Here is an 18118-nt window from a genome sequence, read left to right as displayed (position 1 = left end):
TGTGAAAACAGCAGTTTCCTTGCTAAAAATTCGTTTGCCTCTTAAGAACCATCCCTGAATCATTGCTAGAGTGAGCCGGGACTAATATTAACTAGATACCACTCACCCGGAACCTCTAGAGGGAATTAAAAGCATTTTAGCATATTTTTCACTTCATTGCCAGCACATATAAAAGCATTTTGGGCCTGTGTTTCCAACTTCTGTAGTCTAAGCTTGCTGGGGTGAACTGAATTACATTTGATTGCATTTCTGAGAACTGTGTGCTTTCCGTCCATTTCCTTGCATTGCATAAAGGGGGGAGGGGATTGCCAGAGAAAAGTGATTACATTGTTTTGTTGAAATCATATTGAGTATTTCTATACTGCATTTCATTCATTCAACCTTGCATTTCCTTGAACCCTATAAAGCATTCTCTACCACATTATTCTTCTGTCCCTATTTACCAGTGTTGCTATCTTATCCATCCTATAACCACTCATCATTGATTATAAAGAAGTGTGCTAGTGCCAGACTATCCATTATTGATTACTGCTCAGATTAAGTGTGATATTCAATTATTAATTTATTATAAAGCGTGATATATATATATATATACATATTGTTTAAATTATCAAATAAACCTTTAAACTTGCAAACAGAACTACTTCTTGGCTCAGTGGGGTCAGGGGGATTCCAAGAGAGGGGTGTTATATAGGGGTAGTCATCCAGAACGCATGAACTGGACATGAAGATATATCAATAAGGGTTTCCATTCAGTATCCCAGACTAGGCATTGACTTAGCTGTAGTGTTGAATTGAATCCTCTTACAATATCCGCTAGTAGTTCCCTGTTCCGTGTTCGAGTATAGCTTCCCTCCAATACCTCCAGTTTACTTTCAATGTTCGCCAGTTCAGTGCGCACGCTCTTTAACATGCCAACTGTCTTGGACAGCAGTATCCCCCTGACCCAAACTTTAAATGATTCCCACACAGTAGAGTATTCGTTAACCGTTCCCACATTATTAGTGAAGAATTTTGCTATCTCAGCATGTAGTGGTTCCACCACCCCAGGGTCACCCAACATTCCACACAGCATTCTCCATCTTTTAGCGGGGCAGGGGGTGTCCTGAATCTTCAATTCTATCATCACCGGGGAGTGATCCGAGTACGTACGGGGCAAAATTTCACAATTCTGCAGCACAGAGAACATGGCTGATGCAACAAACAAGTAATCAATCCTGGACTCAGAGTCATGAACCGAGGAGTAATAAGTATATCTGCTGTCTCTGGGGTGTGTCATACGCCAGGCGTCCACCATTGACAACTGTGAAAGAATGCTACTCAGGGTGGAGGCAGTTTTGCTGGGAACTCTAGTGACCTTGGAGGACCTATCCAACACAGGGTCGAGTGCCACGTTGAAGTCCCCACCCCATATCACATTAGACAAACCATAGGCAGTGATCAACTGGTATATAGTCACATAGAAGGAAGGGTCGTCTATATTAGGCCCATATGTATTAACCAGAAGCATTTGTTGTCCAGCGAGTCTGCCCCATACGACCACATATCTACCCTGTTGGTCCGCCTTATGTCCCTCCAGTCCGAACCCCAAGCTTGGATGGAGAAGAGTAATTACCCCTCTGGACTGTGTAGAATAATCTGTGTAGATATGCTGAGTTCCCCATTTGGGCATTATGTGCAGGTTACTGCTTCCCATTGTGTGTGTTTCCTGCAGCATTAGTATCAAAGGGCCATGTCTAGTAACATAATTGGAAATTCTTTGGAATTTCACCTAGTTATTCACCCCCTTACATTCCAAGTAAGCAGTTTTATTCTCATCCCATCACCAGTATTATGAAATAAAAATCTTTCCGAATCCATGACCAGTCGGTCAGTGCCATTCCCAGTGCAGCCACTTTTTCAACATAAAACAAACTGTCAACCATGGTCCAACTGTAACCTTGGTCACCCTTCTCCAGGTGACCAGAACTTCTCCCTTCGGTGAAATCTTTTCCACCAAAGATCGACCAACTCCCCCTACCTCCCCTTGCCCACCCACCCTCATCATCAACCCCAACTCGACGATGTACCCAAATAAACTCTTGGATCATTCCAGGGGTAGCCATGTTGCATCACATGACCGCCTAATCGTTTCCACAACACTGTAAACTATATGGAGTTGAGTTGAGCCGCCATGATCGAGGAACAACGAGGACTATGGCCCCGAAGGCATAGCATTGTAGACAGCGTTCCGACTAACAAATGTACCTTAATCTTCTGGTCTGGGTCTGTTGTTTTGAGCCGGTCTACCTCCCCTGGGAGGGAGGTGTATAGATGCCTCAATGTATTGCGTGGCCTCAGCTGTGGATTCGAAAAAGTGCGTCCTGCCCGCATGCTGAATCCTGATCTTGGCGGGGAACATTAGAGCATATGGTATTTGTCGTTCTCTTAGGAGTCTTTTGACCGGTTCGTAGGATCTTCTACTTGCTTGAACACCGGCCGAAAAGTCTGGGTATATGTGTATCCGGTTTCCTTCGTAGTGTAGTGTTCCAGCCTCTCTAGCCATATGCAGAATTAAGTCTCTGTCTCTATAATTAAGGAGCCTTGTGAATTATTGTACGTGGAGGTGCCCCTGGTGTGGGGACCGGGGCCAGCGTGCGATGCACCCTCTCAATCAAAAAATGCTCGGAAACGCTTCCTGGCCGAATATCGTTTTAAGAAGCAGTTCAAGTTGTTTTTACATTTGGCCCTTTCCGAATGTTTCCGCAATGCCCACCACTCGAATGTTGTTACGTCTCTATCTGGATTTGAGGTCTTCACATTTATTTTGCATTTTCGAAATAGCCTCTTTGAGTTGGGTGATCTCATGACTATGGTGTGCAATCGTATCTTCGTTGGTACCTATTCTCTGTTCTGCTTCAGTTACACGTGCACTCTCTTTGTCAACCTTGGCCTTTAAGGAGCCAATAGTGGACACTATGTCATCCAACTTCGTATTGACTGCCCGAAATCCATCTTGCACAATTGTTGTTAATCTGTCCTCTTTATCACCATTCTCCGGGTTCAGGGCTTCATTGTTGTTGATGGATATATCTGCAGCAGTAGATTGTGTTTGGCTGGCAGTGTATACGTCCATAGGGCCTTTCTTCTTGTTGCTGGGGGTCTTGCCCCCTTTTCCTGGTTTTTGGGGTTCGCCCATGTCTCTGGCCGCAGTATGCTTGTGTTATAATATCTTTCCCCTGGCCATAGCCCGTGACTGCCTCTTATGAATTCAGTATAACGTTCCGCCGTGTCACCTGGCTCACCTGGCTCCCGGTGTAGCAGCTCTGGTGGACTGTGCCCTCCCACGTATTACTCCATAAATGATCAATAGTATGGCTCTGAGGGGCATCCCAGGATCTCCAGTGTCTAGTTTAGCTAATCCGCCGGGAAGGGGTGTTCGTCTGTCTTGCTCCTGTTGTTAGTGCTGTGTCCTGACCAGTGACCACCTCTTGATAAGTCAATGGAGGATAAGGGTCGGGTGTGTACCACAGGGCAGACCGGTACAGCCAGCACCGCTACCGCGGTCCAGGTTAGAGGGCAGAAACCTGATTAAGGGGGGGTTACAACCTCTTTCCTTCCCACTATCTACAACACGAACCTCTTTCTCCTGGCGTGCGCAGGTCGGGTGTGGGTTGAGGGCCACATTTTATATATTGGCCCAGCACTTGCTCAGTCTCCGCCAAAGTGTGCACAAGTGCTTGATGTTCCGGGCCACAGGATTGTCAGCAGGGTCTCGAGTGCTAACGGATGTCTGTCCCAGTATGTGTCGCCTCGGGGAATCAAGGGTGTCGGCAGGAACGACACGCCAGAATCCCAGGGCGGGCGAGGGCCTCACCCCCCACCAGGATCACTGCAGCGTTATCCTGCGGCAGTTCGGGTGATTTTGTGTTATCGAGCGGCAAACCGCTGGGTCTCCTTACCAGCAGCCGTCTCCGCAGTTCTCCTTTCCTAGGCGAGCAGCGGGCCGCAGCGGGCCGCGTCTCTGAACTGCCCAGTCTCAGTGCCTTCAGCGGGATAGTTGTTCCGCCGCTTACAAACGGAGCGTCGCAGGGCTTGTAGAGTTCTGAGGCTCCGAACCGGCAGTGCCGTTATGGTATCGACTCCGTTTCCTCCTTATGGCCGGGGCGCCTCACGGATCTCTGTGTCTGGCCGCAGGGCGTGGGCCGCATCCACAAGCCCTGCCCTCTCCCGGCCCAGCGTTAGACTGCGACCTCGGACTCCAGTTGTTTCCTCACGGAGCCCTCAGGCGAATCGCGCCTGCTTCAGGGGCCAGCAAAACTCCCGGTTCCCCACCGCAGCGCTCCAGGATTTTCAGGAACCAGGGACGGGTCTTTCATGCATCTGTACCTCGATTCTTGCATCTTGCGGCGGCTCTATAGAGGATTAATAATTGCAGGATTTTGAGACGGTGTGGGAGCTCACAGTTCAGGCAGCCATCTTTACAGTGCACAACAGCACCCCCAGAGCCCAGTGAAACTTAAGAAGCTGACTTTGTACCACTCCTCAAGCTGAAGCACAAGTCAATGATAATGACACTTGTTGTGCAGCCTCTTTGCTTTGTCTGGGACGTACAGTGGGGTAGCTGCAGTTCCCTGCTTACTGGCAGGCATACAATGCAACTGATGAACTTCAAAGAGGTGATTTGCATACTGCAAAGAGAAACAGCCAGAAAGCGTCTCAACTAAGGCAGCCGTGATGAAAGGACCCCACCCCCTCCCGCCCCCACTTTGCAGAAGAGTTTGCAAACCTATGGTACCTTTGGGTGTGAGAAAGTAACCTGGAGCTGACGTGGGCCGAACCAATACCCCAAGGCTAGGTGAGTGAGCCATACAGAGAACTGTGTGCTTTAGTCTAAAGGAACACAAGTACATATCCCTGACTTGTAAAAACCTTGACTAGCTCCCAGTGGGACAGCGGCTAATATTCAAAGCTCTGTCCGCCTTGCACACAACATTTTGGGAAGTTAATCCAGAAGTGCCCTTGCAATGCGTAACCACCAGAAACGTATGCTTCAGGCTATCCATGCAACTCTTACACGATGGTCCTAGTGGGACAAACGCGAACAAAGGACCCTCAGAGAATTGGGGCACACACTCTGGAACACTCCAGAGGTGTCCTTGAGAGCACGAGCTGCGGTCCGACTACTCGGAGAAAATGGGGCAATCTTTCAGTGGCTAAAATGGTGTAGTAAGACTTCTTCAACCCTCCTGTAAGGATCAGGCCAGACAGGCCAAGCTCTACCACTGCCACTCCCATTCAATCGAGTGTCCCCAGACCCACCCAGTGGACGTCATTGCCAGAAGGTGAGATGGGCCAGGCTTCGGGACAGACACAACTGGCAGAACATCCCAGAGATGAACTTTGCATGTTGAGCACCACTGGGGAGAAGCTACAGATGTGCACCCTTCATCAGTCATCAGGCTGATGAGCAACACCGGGTCACCAAGTATCCTTGCACTTTCTAAAACTCCCAAACAAATCAAAAAATAGTCCCTACACAAGAGCTACGCGACCAGGTGGCAAAGGAGGCGCAGAGGAGGGTATAGCAAACCTATGTGCGAAGGAAGAGGCACACGTGATCACTCAGAGTGTCCTCTGCATGTCTGTGTCCTTTCTGAATGGGAGAATACCATGTGATCTGCTGCTCTGAAGTCCAGGGGGAGAGGTTCCCATCTCAGGTATTTGCAGCAGGCCTTAAGGCTGCACGCAGTGCAGTGCTTACATATGTGTGTAATAGGTGGCATGGGCAGAATATGAGGTATCTGATTGACTGTCTTGACTGCCCAGGACCAACAGTAATATATGATAGTATGAAGACTCAAAAACACTAATCGCCCTCAGCAAGGTGAATTAGATATTCATATGCCTTATCCTGCTGCAATCACTAGGCACAGAGGTGCTTTCCCATGTTTTGATTTTAGATTTTACAATTCAGTGGAGGCTTCAATCTTACAGCAGTATGGGAGTCTGATTGACCTAGGTTTTGTATTCAATCACACAAAAGCCTCTACGAGAAAGCATACGTACAAGATGGGATCACCTTTAGAATATGTGATTGATAAATGATATAAGAGACCATTAATTGGGCAAAATAGTTGCGTCCTGATGAAGGTCCCCAACTAACAGAACTACATAAGAATTGGTGCAGTGTGAACCGAAACAGAATGTGTCGACAATGCCACCATACGCCAATGTCAGATTGATTTTGACAACCATGGTTGCTTTAGAAATCACACCACATAGGGCTGTTGTGGATATTGGTGTGAAGAATTACAGTATTCTAAATAAGAGCATGGTGACGCATATATTTGTATCACAACGTAGATGATTATCAAAAAGGTTTTTTTAAGGTTTTGCATGCTTAACCTTCTGTTCTCAATAAAATTAGATGTTCATATATTTTCTTGCAGTAGAGGTGTGCTGGGTACTCTGGTTTCAATAGATTTTCTGATTGATTCCTCCAGTCCTATGAATGAACACGTAATATGCACTTGGACATTTATTAGAGATTAACTGACCGATTTGTACATGTAAATGACTTATCATATCAATATCTAACTTGCACTGCTGAGGACAATTAGTGTTTTTGGAATCTCAGCACTGTCATATAGAACACTTGTGCATGCAGGAATGTTTAGGAGTGTACAACTTGAATGCCTAAGTGCGCTCAGTGTGTCCCAGCTGGTAGACCCGGTGCCTGCAGGGCTGCTTGTTACTGCTGGAGTTGGTGTGTTGCGTGGTTTGTCTGGTCTCATGGAGCTTTCCACATTCAGTGTCGTATGCTGCGTGTACGGGGACATCTACGTTGTCATGTGTGGCCCCTGTGAATGGAGGAGGTGCAAAAGTACCTATATATGAGGCCTGAATCATAATCGCAGTGTGAAGGGATCTCCACATCCATATCCTGTGTCTCCTCTGCTTGACTCCTCCAATGACACATATAGACACTAATTGCACACATAACCGCATCACTGCCACCCTCAGTGAGCTTCACAGGTCACCCATTCATGCATCATACACCATGTATGGTCCCTCCATCAGGCTCGGAACTGACGACAGATCAATGGAGACAACAAAGTACCAGTTTTTCAAAAAACTTTTTTTATCTTAATTTCTTAGATATTCATTAACAATACTTTGGCAAGACCCACATAACAACAACATGTACATCATAGTGAAACAATAATAAATCCTATAAACATATAGTTAGAAATACAAAATCCATTAAGGACTCCTTTTTTTAAAAGCTTACATAGAAACCAATACATGTATGTGCAAACTCAGAGCAGACAGTGAATACATATACCAAATGCTTGTTATATGGGAAAAGATCATAGTCAATAATCCATCTTAAATAATTGTAGACAATGTTTAAATAATTTAATAAGAACAGAAAGATTCCTGCATCAATCAGCGCTTTTGTCCATGAAGGTTGTAGGGCCAAAGCTGCGAGACATGAACCTTGTTAGGTGAGGAATAATCAATGGGGAAAGTTTGGCCACGCGGCCTGGGAACTTTCCCCAAGGATTATTTCTAGCAAGGTTTATGACTAGTTGCTGAAGGCCTTATGAAGACATAACACAGACCGGTCTCATATGCCATATTTCGCAGATGAATAGGTCGCAAGTTCATTATAAGATTTGAAACATACAAGCAAAGACTGCACATATAGAATGTTGGATCATCATGTCTTGGCGATAATATTGAACGAGAATCAGTTGCCTTGAGGACGACCAAGTGTCGAAACACGTGTCGGCTGTTATCGAACACAAGACTAAATGACACTTTTTTACTGACTTTGGCAAACTTTTGAATAATTTATGGACACTTTATCTACTCTTAGGGTGTAGCGCAAGTTGACAACACAACCATTGCAAATTCCCAACTTAAGGAGCCCTCCAGCCTCTTTTCCTTTGCAGCTGGGGAGCAGCTGTAAGTGGATCTAGGTCACCTGGCCTAAGCCCCGCCCACCTGGTGCCTTCCTGGTTGCCTCTCCTTTTTACCATTTAGCAAGCCCCGCCCACCTGGTGCCTTCCTGGTTGCCTCTCCTTTTTACCACTTAGCAAGCCCCACCCACCTGGTGTCTTCCTGCTTGCGGCTCTTTTCTCTACTTAAGGAGCCCTCCAGCCTCTTTTCCTTTGCAGCTGGGGAGCAGGTGTAAGTGGATCTAGGTCACCTGGCCTAAGCCCCGCCCACCTTCTTATCCCTGCCTCTTGCTTTCTGCTCTTAACTCTTAGATGAAGGGCGTTTCTCGCCCGGGAGTCCAAAGTGAAGGGCAGTCAAAGAAAAGGGCTATTGCTGTTTGGACCTGTTCAGACCAGGAGGATCCAGGGTCCGACCCCCTGCTAAGACAGCACGTAAGCATGCACCAACATGTGTTTACACCCTCTGTCCCAACAGGCCATCCCCACCCTCTCTGGTGCCCCAGTGTTGTTCCCTTGTGCACCCTCCTCCCCCTTCCTGCACACAGGAGTCTGTATGATACATTCTGGTTTCACCATCACCATCTTGTGGCCAATGCTGCATTTTACTTTTATGGACTTCATTGATTCACGGTGCGTCACCCTTTCTCAAGTCTCATGCTGGACTTCCTTTGCATCTTGTACTCATGGTGGCCCTGAATCATGCTGTTCCCATCTTCATCTTGTATCCTGGCTTTCAACATTATGTGTTACTACTGACTTCTGCAATTGTATTAGCTCTCCTCTCTTGCTTCTCCACTCTTTTTGACTGCTTAATCTCTGTTCTCTCCTCCCCTCCCAACTCCCCTCCTTTTTCCTATCTCCTCCCCTCCTCCCCTTAGTTTCTTCTATGCACTTACTCTATCAGAATTGTCCCTGGACCTACTATGATAGCAACGTCGTCTGTCGCTCCCCTATCCCCTTACTGTTGCCCCCCCCCTCCCTCCAACACTATCTGAAACGTTGTCAGGCCTAATACGATAGTCACTTGTTTTGTTCCTCCCCTCCCTTTCTGCACCCCTCTCCCTCACCTTTTGTTTTCCTCTGGCTCTACCAGAAATGTTATCAGGCCTAGTGCGGTAGTCGCCTGTCGGTTTCCATTTCCTTCCCACTCTCCCCCTCCCTTCCTTATCTATGTCTTAGCTCTTGCACTATCTGAAATGTCGTCAGGCCGAGTACGATAGTTAATTTCACATCCTTACTGTTCATGGCCTGTAAGAATGTGGTTGTATTTTCCCTTGTTCCCTCCCTTGCCTTGAAGCGCTTTGAAACACATTGTGTATAGGCGCTATATAAATAAACTATCATATCATATCATACCTATATTCTCAGTAGAGGTAAGGGAAATACCTCAGAGTGCTGTGGCTGCAGCTTGCCACATATCATGAGTGAACGACCTTAGCGCACCTACCTATGGTTTATACCCCCCACATATCTTTTATTTAAGAACCATATATCTATCATGTTCAAGACAGTTTGCATCTGCTAGAAAAACTGTTGCAACCAAAACAGCACTATGTCTCGTGAGAAATGTACCATCTTTACAACCCCTGCACCACCAGAATACACTGCATCACCAGGCTGGAAACACAGAACTGCAAGAGGGGAAAACAGGAAACAGGCCTTGTTCTGCTATGCACCCTGTTTCTGGAACAAAATATTTAGATCCGGATAAGACTTGCCTCCACCCCCATCCTCCAATCTACACCTCAGGAAAGACCTGAAAATCCCTACTTTTCAAAGAACATCTTGCCAAGGGCTAATCACTCCACTCAATCCTACTGCTCCCCCTTCTGGAGATGCCACCAAGGTCTCCTTACATATCTCAGCTCCTCTGCCGCCTCCATGCCTCTACGTGTAACTTCCTGGGGGGTCCCCCAATGTACAGCACTCTGTTGCTTCACAGCTAGGTTCACGCTCTGTAAATCTCACAATCGGGAGGATAGCTCAGGGGCAATGCGCTTTCCTTGGAAGCGAGATGACACGGAACAACACAGGCCCGATCCCTGAGTCTGCGCTTAGAAACCTCTGGGTATTAAGAATGTTATACATGACCAATTACAAATACACAGCAACATTTACAGCACATGGCATATAGTTGATAGAGTATTTGTGCTCCAGGTGCAAATGAGAGGTGGGGACTACAAATTGGCTGAGGCTTTGGGTGTGCCTTTGACAATCTCTCATAAGTGCAGCATGTAAGCACTGATATGGTGGGAATTTGTCTGCTTTGTGCCATGGTACTCAATACTGACCGCACACCACAAAGTGCTTTTTTTCCTTACGGAAATAATTATTGGTGTTCTTGTTACCCTACTCCATTGTACTTATTTCTGCAACATCAGAAGCATGACAAGCAGCAATCTCACTATCAAATCTGTACAGATATCTGCAGCGGTGCTCAAGCCACTTCCCAGGGCATATCCGCCTTCCAGTGAAACCAGGAGGTTGTATCTGTAAGTCACTATGATTGGCTGGCGCCCTCTAACCAATGCCTTTCAAACGTGCATTACTGGCAGATGAGAGGTCTGACCTCCTACAGGCTGTCCCAGGGCATGGTCAGTGTGGCTGCACTGCCACGTCCTCTCCTGGGGCTGCTGTTCTCTCGGAAAGACACACTCAGATGAGAGGTCTGACCTCCTCCAGGCTGTCCCAGGTCATGGCCAGTGTGGCTGCACTGCCACGTCCTCTCCTGGGGCTGCTGCTCGCTCAGAAAGACACACTCAAATGAGAGGTCTGACCTCCTCCAGGCTGTACCAGGTCATGGCCAGTGTGGCTGCACTGCCACGTCCTCTCCAGGGGCTGCTTCTCGGTCAGACAGACACACTCAGATGAGAGGTCTGACCTCCTCCAGGCTGTCCCAGGTCATGGCCAGTGTGGCTGCACTGCCACGTCCTCTCCTGGGGCTGCTGCTCGCTCAGAAAGACACACTCAGATGAGAGGTCTGACCTCCTCCAGGCTGTCCCAGGTCATGGCCAGTGTGGCTGCACTGCCACGTCCTCTCCTGGGGCTGCTGCTCGCTCAGAAAGACACACTCAGATGAGAGGTCTGACCTCCTCCAGGCTGTCCCAGGTCATGGCCAGTGTGGCTGCACTGCCACGTCCTCTCCTGGGGCTGCTGCTCGCTCAGAAAGACACACTCAGATGAGAGGTCTGACCTCCTCCAGGCTGTACCAGGTCATGGCCAGTGTGGCTGCACTGCCACGTCCTCTCCAGGGGCTGCTTCTCGGTCAGACAGACACACTCAGATGAGAGGTCTGACCTCCTCCAGGCTGTCCCAGGTCATGGCCAGTGTGGCTGCACTGCCACGTCCTCTCCTGGGGCTGCTGCTCGCTCAGAAAGACACACTCAGGTGAGAGGTCTGACCTCCTCCAGGCTGTCCCAGGTCATGGCCAGTGTGGCTGCACTGCCACGTCCTCTCCTGGGGCTGCTGCTAGCTCAGAAAGACACATTCAGGTGAGAGGTCTGACCTCCTCCAGGCAGTCCCAGGTCATGGCCAGTGTGGCTGCACTGCCACGTCCTCTCCAGGGGCTGCTTCTCGGTCAGACAGACACACTCAGATGAGAGGTCTGACCTAATCCAGGCTGTCCCAGGTCATGGCCAGTGTGGCTGCACTGCCACGTCCTCTCCTGGGGCTGCTGCTCGGTCAGACAGACACACTCAGATGAGAGGTCTGACCTCCTCCAGGCTGTCCCAGGTCATGGCCAGTGTGGCTGCACTGCCACGTCCTCTCCTCGGGCTGCTGCTCGCTCAGAAAGACGCACTCAGATGAGAGGTCTGACCTCCTCCAGGCTGTCCCAGGTCATGGTCATCGGGATGCTGCTCGCTCAGAAAGACGCACTCAGATGAGAGGTCTGACCTCCTCCAGGCTGTCCCAGGTCATGCTCAGTGTGGCTGCACTGCCACGTCCTCTCCTGGGGCTGCTGCTCGCTCAGACAGACACACTCTGATGAGAGGTCTGACCTCCTCCAGGCTGTCCCAGGTCATGGTCAATGTGGCTGCGCCCTCTCCTGGGGCTGCTGCTCGCTCAGAAACACACTCAGATGAGAGGTCTGACCTCCTCCAGGCTGTCCCAGGTCATGCTCAGTGTGGCTGCACTGCCACGTCCTCTCCTGGGGCTGCTGCTCGCTCAGACAGACACACTCTGATGAGAGGTCTGACCTCCTCCAGGCTGTCCCAGGTCATGGCCAGTGTGGCTGCACTGCCATGTCCTCTCCTGGGGCTGCTGCCCGCTCAGACAGACACACTCAGATGAGAGGTCTGACCTCCTCCAGACTGTCTCAGGTCCTGGCCATTGTGGCTGCACTGCCATGTCCTCTCATGGAGCTGCTGCTCGGTCAGACAGACAGACACACTCGGGAATGGCAGCACAAGATGCAAACAGCACACATTTTTTTAGCCCTCTTCAGCTGTTTCTCATCTCCCCGGTCCTCCAGTCTCTGTTCTGTACAAATGCTGATCTCTAGTAATAAAGTACAAGTACAAAGCTCCTCTTCTTTTAAAAGGCAATGGTGCAAATGAAGCAAGACAGCCCCAAGAAGGGAGGGCGAGGAGCCTGGGAATGAATTCCCTGCGGGAGCAAAAAGGGGAAGTGCGCCGGGGGCAGCATAAGGCAGCAAGGAGACTAATCAAAATGTGAATACAAAAAAAAAATGGCTGACTGGTGAATGGCTGTGAATTGAGTTAATTGCTGTCTCGGACAATATGTTTTTATCAGATTTGCAGCACACAAAACGATCAAGTGGCAGTCCAAGGATGAGCTTAAGTCATGCATAGGGCACGCCGCAGCGCAGCAGAAGTAGCGCGCGCCACGCCAAAACATTAATATTGGCAAAGCATGCGATTGGGCGCAGCGTATCCTTAGACTTTGACGTGAGCGGGAATGGTCTGATGGCAGAGAAGGGCAAGCTTTTCCCAACCCCTGAAAAATCACACAAAGAGCATCTCTCCTTCGTCCTCAAAGCCTTCCAATCAATCTCTGGGAACCTTTGTACTATTGTGTTGCTTCTGGAGGTAAAAGAGGATCCAACCCCTTCTTCGTTTTCAGGTGCTTGCTGCCCACCTGTCCTAGGATAATGGTGTATGTCTGTGTTGTCACGGTCCATGCCTCGAGAGCCGGATCCATGCCAGGTTTTCAGCATACCCCAATTAAATATTCATGAGATACATTTTCATACAATGATTCTAAATGCATGCACATTTTTCCTCATGCACATTAATGAGGGATATCCTGAAAACCCGTCAGGATTCCATCCCTTGAGGCACAGAGGGATGGAACCCTGTTGTAGGTAGAGAGGCAGTTAACATGGGGGACCATTCACGTGGTAGTCTAATGTTGAGGGTCACACACCCTTAATGAGGAATATTGTTGGAGGGCATTTAGGCAGAACAAAGTTGAGGACCCAATGATTTTTCCAATTTTATTTTTTATCCTTGCGTGAAACTCATTCCCTTATCATCTTTCATTTGTTACTATTAAATGGACCAAATTGTCTTGACCACAAAGCTTGACACTGGAAAATCACCCAACCACAGGTTCTTTTTCCAAACAAGTGTCGTCTGTTCAAGAGATGATAAAGGGAGACATCCCCATCTTGTCATTGCCAAACACACCCAAACCCACATCCACCCGGCTTGGCTCACCTCACAGCATGGTTTATGTTATGATGCCAGATCATAGCTACATGTGCATGGGCATGTTTACAGAGGAGGCATGGGGGGGATCGCCCCCTCCCCTTTAGTGATATGTTGCATCTTCTCCTCTATTACCAGAAGGCTGGATGGCAGTATAGCAACACTGTATCTCTGCGAGACAGAGTGTGGAATCAGAAAAAATACAATATTTCGGCTGTTACACCAAGCAAAGGAAAATACACCGACACTGGCTTGTACAGATTCAAACTGAACAGTAGTCAACAAAGTACACAAATAGCTATTTGGCCGTCAATACATCACAGAGACCATCAGCAGGGTTCAATGTAAGCAGTGAGCAGAATTTGCTAGCTGGACATCGGCGTATTTATACAGTTTGTTATAATAATGTCCAGCCTCTTACAAGTTAATAATACAGTGGGCTAGGGTCGTGCCAGGGTCACTTTCCTAATTTACATATCTCGTGCATGCGGTTTACTTTTGAATACATTTACTAACACACTCTATTATTCTTTAATTTAACGTTACACTCTTTACATATTGTTTTAATACAGATCAAACAAATGTTTCGCATATCGTATTTGGATAGCATTACTGTTCTTGTATACTTGTAGTTTAACATTTGATAATTCAAGTAATTCCCTGATCCCGAGGTCAACAAAGGACAAGGTCTACATGACCCTAACATGTAGCCTGAAGGCAGGTTGAACATTAAGCCTCCTTCAGAGGTTGAAGAGGTTAAGGCAAGAACAAGAGCACACGAGACGGCCATTTTAGACTACAGGGTGACTTTGTACAAAAACTAAAATGGCGGTTCTAACCTAAAATGGAGGCTCGATTTACCTGGGGTCATGACCTTGTAATACGGGTTTCCTTGCAAAGCGACTGGGCATAGGCCAACATATACAATGAGGACGAAACAGTATTATATCAGTTCTAACAAACCCTCCTTTTGGCCTCTGCCAAGCGCTAAACTACCTTCAATCACTTTGCGACTAACTACACATTTCAACATCTATACACCCCGAATCATTGTCTGATATATCTAATGCCATTAGATCTGACACCAGAGTTTCTTTTAACACATACTCTTTGGAAACCTTCTCTGGGGCGTATATTTTATGCCCTAGCACACTTGTTGCTTGCGCGCAACATCCCCATAATACTGAGCATATACCAGGGAGACACTGTATAAAACAGCAAAGAAACAGAAAAATTCCCAAGATAATCAGCAGGGCCGAAAACAACTTCCATCCCCATGACCGTAGGAGGTCCCAAAACCATGCACTAAGTTCCCAGTTTCCCTCAGGAACATGTACTTCTGAACTAAAAACATGTAGATTTTGGATAGCCCTAAAGATCGTCAGAGAGGAGTCTGGTGCGTAAACGCAGCAAGCGGACCCCACTAATTTACATACTCCTCCACGCTCAGCCCGAATGACATCTAATACCATCCGGTTCTGAAGAGCCACTAATCTTATCGCTCTCTGTTCTAACGTAATATTATAGAGTATGTCAGTGGTCCGATTGATGGTTCTCTCCAATACTCTCGCTAGTCCCCTGATATATTCTGAATTCGTAATTTGCCCAAAAAATGGCACAAAGGATTTCATGATATCTCCTAGAGTTTGCGCTTGAGTATCCCCTTTCACACCTCATCGTGGACGAGTTTTCGAAACATCTTCAGTACTAGCAATAAATACCCCAGGTAGTAGAATCCCTAAATAGCAGGTTCCTTGCCAATCCCTGGGCAACCATGGAAATGCCACATTACCGCCAACGAAATAGACAGGTTCGCCTACGTACAGAGGCCTGTTTTCACTAGTCAAATTCGCAACGCTGGCGCACTTTCTAAAATTACCCATTGACCGTGTTCCATTCCTCTGTATGCAGAAGGATACTGAATCGGGGCTATGATTAACAGAATAAGATGGAGGCGTGGCATCCTGTTGGGGAGTGCGGAGACAAGATGGCCGTTTTGTCCGGCCTTGCAGATTCTGAAGCGGTCTCCGATTCTCCCTTGTTGGTTGTTGCTGTTTCAGGCACGCTAGTTACAGCAGTGGGAAGGGATTCTGTATCTTCTGTATCGTATGGCACGGGCTGTGGGATCCGTTTGGTGTGCGTCGCATGGATCCAGTTCTTACGACCCACTACCCGCTCAGCAGTCTGGGTGACTAGCAGGACTTGGAAGGGACCCCTCCACCGAGGTGCAAGGCAAGATGACCTCTCAAAAACCTGCGTGAGGATCCAGTCCCCCGGTCGTAGACTGTGACCGGGACCCTCGTAGCGTAAAGGTAATGCTTCTCGCACATGGTGATAAATTGAAAACAGATTTTTAGTCAACTGGTTACAGTAATCTGAAAGAAGCACATTTTCTATGTCCCGTAGTGAACGGCTTTTTGGCAAACCCCAAATATTAGCAGGTCTCCCCATTACCCCCTCAAAGGGAGAGAGGGTGGAGCGAAACTTCCTCTAGGAGTCGAGGTACCTTTTCCTACATTGTGCTGCAAGCAGACCATGCAACTTTGGACAAAACGCTCCGCAGTTTTGAAAATCTTATCATTGGCCCATACACTGTGTAACATTGTATTCAATTTACGCGCACAAACATGTGTCGGACCATGAGCCATAATAACTATCATTGTAATGTAGGCGTCAGGGAGTAACCATTTTCCTTCAATATTGTCTACCCAACACCCATCGTTATCCAATCTCCCTGCACCCTCGATCCATCTCTTAGTTTCCTCTATGGTAGCATCTGCTTGAATATCATTTACAGCGTCGATACTTTCACCCAAAGTGCAAACGTTTACAATTTCTTTTACAGCATACATATCTGAACTGAAATCAGTGGCAGTTTGTTTAGCTATCTGATCAGCGAAAGCATTCCCTTTTCCTACATCATCTGTAACCTTTTGGTGTGCTGAACATTTTGTGATAGCTAACTGAACAGGGAGTGCGAGTGCTGAAAGTAATCGCACTATTAAAGTGCCGTGCTGGATTTTTGTTCCATGCGAGGTCAAGAAACCTCTTTCTTTCTAGAGTCTACCGAAATTGTGGGCCACCCCAAAAGCATACTGACTATCGGTATATATATTTACTGTACGCCCTTCAGAAAGTTCACAAGCTCGAGTTAACGCTATAATTTCTGCGGCCTGCGCGGAATTATGCATAATTCTTTTAGTTTCCACAATCGTGCTTAAAGTAGTGACAGCATAAGCAGCCCTGGATGTACCGTCTGGAAGTTTAAAACAAGAGCCATCACAAAATAGCTCTCGTTGTGGGCTATTCAAAGGCGTGTCTTTCAGATCGATTCTGCCTTTAGTCTCCTGTTCTGTCATATAAAGGCAATCGTGTGACCTATCGTCACCATCAATAATATCTTGTGAAACAGGTAAAAGTTCAGTCGGATTTAATACACAACACCTCTGAATTTGAATGTGGGGGGCAAACAAGATTAGTTCATATCTTGTCAATCATGCAGAAGTGAGGTGTTGCGTTTGAGTTCTATTCAATAAAATATCTACAGAGTGAGGTACCATTAGAGTTAACGCATGACCCAGGACCATTCCCTCACTCTGTTTTATAGACGCAGCAGCAGCAGCAACAGCGCACAAACATCTTGGCAAAGCGCATGCAACAGGATCAAGGGCGGAGGAATAGTAACCGCACGGCCTATTCTTCCCTCCATGCTCCTGCGTTAATACAGCCAAAGCACATCCATCACGTTCATGCACAAACAATACGAAGGCCTTGTCATAATTCAGAGTTCCTAAAACCGGCGCTCAACACAGCGCGGATTTGAGCAAATCAAATGCTGTCTGGTGTTCCAAAGTCCATGGCAATGGCAAAGAAATGCCCTTCTTTGTCAAAGCCAGCATTGGTTTAATCGTTAACGAAAAGTTAGGGATCCACAATCTACAATAGGAAGCCATACCTATCAGGGCTCTAACTTCCTTTTGCGTATTTGGGACAGACATGCCAGAAATAGTCTTTATTCGTTCATGTGTCAACCGTCTTCCCTCCTTTGACAGGAGGTAGCCTAAATAGGCGACCTCCTGACAACAATATTGGAATTTTTTAAGTGAAGCTTTGTGTCCATGTTTCGCTAGATGACAAAGCAACAACACGGTGCCTTCTTTACAGGTGCTCTCAGAATCAGCAGCCAAGAGGAGGTCATCTACATACTGTAGTAACGTGCAAGTAGTAGGCAACTCGAGAGTATCGAGCTGCTCTTTCAATGCCCTACTATAAATACTTGGACTCTCAGTGTACCCTTGTGGTGCACGAGTGAATGTAAACGAGCGTCCACCTAGTGTAAACGCAAACAAATACCTGCTATCCTTGTGTATGGGAATACTGACAAACGCGTTTTTAAGATCAACAACGCTAAAATGAGTGGCAGAAGCCGGAATCATGGTTAGTATCGTTGTAACATCAGGTACAATAGGAAATTGAGGAGCCACAATTTTGTTAATAGCGCGT

Source organism: Ambystoma mexicanum, chromosome 5q (genome assembly GCF_040938575.1).
Source record: "Ambystoma mexicanum isolate Mex_15411 chromosome 5q, UKY_AmexF1_1, whole genome shotgun sequence".
NCBI classification, from domain to species: domain Eukaryota; kingdom Metazoa; phylum Chordata; class Amphibia; order Caudata; family Ambystomatidae; genus Ambystoma; species Ambystoma mexicanum.
This window is presented reverse-complemented; position numbering follows the sequence as displayed.